Here is a 3,889-nt window from a genome sequence, read left to right on the forward strand (position 1 = left end):
ATGAATGAACTTGAACTATTTGTGCAAACTAAGCCGATCCTAAGCGACTTACTCAGAGAAGAATTACACAATCCAAACCCCCGATTGTAACAACAACCACTCCACACAATACAACTGTACAACAGTCCTCTCTATCAATAATTTCCCTAAATGTAAACAGACTAAACTCTCCAATTAAAAGACACATAGTAGAGAACTGGGTTAGGAAAAATAAACCGGACTTCTGCTGTCTGCAAGAAACACACCTACAGCTACAGGATAAGCACAGGCTTAGAATAAAAGGATGGAAAGTAATTATTCAGGCCAATGGAAAACAAAAAAGAGCAGGGACAGCCATTCTTATATCAGACCAAATTGTATTCAACCTCAAGAAAGTGATCAGAGACAAAGAGGGTCACTATTTACTGGTCAGGGGAACATTAGATCAAGAAACACTAACCCTGGTCAATATCTATGCACCTAATGTAGAGTCACCAAAATATGTGAGGCAACTACTGGCAAACCTGGAGAAACACATGAAGGGAATTGTGATAATAGTAGGGGACCTCAATACTCCACTATCACCACTGGACAGATCCTCCAAGCAGAAAAATAGCAAAGAAATAAGAGCTCTAAATGAAAAATTAGAAGATTTAGGGCTAACAGACTTATATAGAGCCCTCCATCCCCAGAAAGCAGAATACACATTCTTCTCAAACCCACATGGAACCTTCTCCAGAATAGACCATGTCTTAGGATACAAAGCCAACCTATGTAAGATCACAAAGGTAAGGATCATTAGAAGTACCATTTCAGATCACTATGCAACAGAGCTTAAAATTGATGTCAAGAAGAAGCAATGGAGGAAAACTAATACCTGGAGACTAAACAACATGCTGCTTAACAACAGCTGGATCAAAGAACAACTCAAGGAAGAAATAAAAAGATTCCTTGAGACAAATGACAATGAAGAGACAACATGTCAAAATCTATGGGACACAGCAAAAGCAGTAATTAGGGGGAAACTCATAGCAATACAGGCCTATGTCAAGAAACAGGAAAACAACAAAACCAACAGTTTAAAAGATCACCTCAAAGAATTGGAACAACAGCAACAGAGAAATCCAACCACAACCAGAAGGCAAGAAATAATAAAAACCAGAGCAGAAATAAACAACATCGAAACTAAGAAAACAATACAAAAAATCAATGAGACCAGGAGTTGGTTTTTCGAAAAAATAAACAAGATAGACAAACCATTGGCAAGACTCACCAAAAAAAAGAGGGAAAACACCCAAATCACTAGGATCACAAATGAAAGGGGAGAGATTACAACAGAACCCCAAGAAATACAACATATCATGAGATCATATTATGAACAACTATACTCAAGTAGGCTAGAGAACCCAGTAGAAATCGACAGATTCTTGGACAAACACCCTCCTCCAAGACTGGAATAGGAAGATCTAGAAAGTCTAAACAGACCAATCACTTCAGAGGAAATTGAAGAGGTAATTAAAAAACTCCCTAAGAACAAATGCCCAGGCCCAGATGGATTTACAGGTGAATTCTATCAAACATTTAAAGAAGACCTATTACCACTGTTCCAAAGGTTTTTCCAAACCATAGAAAAAACAGGAATCCTCCCCAACTCCTTTTATGAGGCTAATATCACACTCATTCCCAAAGAAGGCAAAGACACCACCAAAAAAGAAAACTACAGACCAATCTCACTAATGAACATAGATGCAAAGATACTCAACAAAATCTTAGCAAACCGAATCCAACACTTCATCAAAAAGATCATACATCACGACCAAGTGGGTTTCATACCAGGAATGCAAGGTTGGTTCAACATACGCAAATCAATAAACATGATACATCACATCAACAACATGAAAGACAAAAACCACATGATCATATCAATCGATGCCGAGAAGGCATTTGACAAAATCCAACATCCTTTCATGTTAAAGACACTCAGCAAAATAGGGTTAGAAGGAACCTTCCTCAAGATAGTTACAGCTATTTATGAAAAGCCTACAGCCAACATTATACTTAATGGTGAGAAACTAGAAGCATTCCCACTAAGGTCAGGAACTAGGCAAGGCTGTCCACTCTCTCCACTCTTATTCAATATAACCTTAGAAGTCCTAGCAATAGCAATCCGACAAGAGAAGGGAATCAAAGGAATTCAAGTAGGGAAAGATGAACACAAGCTAGCTCTATTTGCCGACGATATGATGATATACATCAAAAACCCTAAAGAGTCCACAGTAAAACTCCTAGAAACAATCAACCAATACAGCAAAGTGGCTGGATACAAAGTCAATACACAAAAGACAGTAGCGTTTCTATATACAAACAATGAAGTTGAGGAGAGAGAGATTAAAAATACAATCCCATTTAAGATAGTATCAAAAAATATCAAGTATCTAGGAATAAACCTTACAAGAGAAGTGAAAGACCTTTACCAGGGAAACTTCAAAACACTTCAGAAAGAAATTGAAGAAGATCTAAAGAAATGGAAGAACATCCCATGCTCATGGATAGGTAGAATTAACATAGTCAAAATGACTATCTTACCCAAACTTCTATATAGATTTAATGCAATCCCTATCCAAATTCAGACACAATTCTTTAAAGAAATAGAACAATCAATCACAAAATTCATCTGGAACCACAAAAGATCCAGGATAGCCAAACACATACTGAAAAACAAGAAGCTGGGAGGCATCTCCTTACCTAACTTGAAACTATACTATAAAGCCATAGTAATTAAAACAGCATGGTACTGGAACAGAGACAGGAGCTCAGACCAGTGGATCAGAACAGAATTTCCAGACATAAACCCCCAGATATACAGCCAACTAATATTTGATAAAAGAGGCAAGAATCTGAAATGGAACAAAGAAAGCCTATTCAACAAATGGTGTTGGTACAACTGGAAAACCACATGTACGAAAGTGAAAATTGACCCATACCTCACTCCTTATACAAAAGTCAACTCAAAATGGATCAAAGACCTTGAAATCAGACCTGAATCTATAAAGTTTATCGAGAATAAAATAGGCAGAACACTCGAAGACCTATATATCAAAAAGGTCTTTGAGAACGGAGCACCAATGGCAAGAACGTTAGCATCAAATATAAACAAATGGGACTACATCAAACTAAAAAGCTTCTGCATGGCAAAAGAAACCCTACTTAATACAAGAAGACAGCTAACAGAATGGGAAAAAATCTTTTCACTTGACATATCAGATAAAGGGCTGATATCTAGAACATACAAAGCACTCAGAAAGCTGAGCCCCTCAAAACCAAATAAAGCCATAGAAAAATGGGGAAATGAAATGAATAGACACTTCTCTGAGGAAGACAGAGGATGGCCAACAAACTCATGAAAACATGCTCACCTTCACTCATCATCAGGGAGATCCAAATCAAGACAACAATGAGATACCCCCTTACACCAGTGAGGTTGGCTCACATCAAAAATAATGGAAACAACCTTTGTTGGCGAGGATGCGGTATGAAAGGAACTCTCATCCACTGCTGGTGGGAATGCCCCCTAGTCCAACATCTATGGAGAAAAGTCTGGAGAGTGCTCAAAGAACTCAGAATTGATCTGCCATTTGACCCAGCAATTGCTCTACTAGGCATATACCCACAAGATGGAAGGACATTCATTCCAAAATATATATGCACCCCACTATTTATTGCAGCACTCAGTATAATAGCCAAATCTTGGAACCAACCTCGATGTCCAACAACAGATGAATGGATCATTAAGATGTGGTACATATACACAATGGAATATTACATGGCAGTCAGAAACGATACAATCACAGACTTTGCAGCAACATGGATGGACCTAGATCATGTTATGTTAAACGAAGTAAGTCAGAAG

Source organism: Suncus etruscus, chromosome 9, assembly GCF_024139225.1.
Source record: "Suncus etruscus isolate mSunEtr1 chromosome 9, mSunEtr1.pri.cur, whole genome shotgun sequence".
In the NCBI taxonomy this organism is placed as follows: domain Eukaryota; kingdom Metazoa; phylum Chordata; class Mammalia; order Eulipotyphla; family Soricidae; genus Suncus; species Suncus etruscus.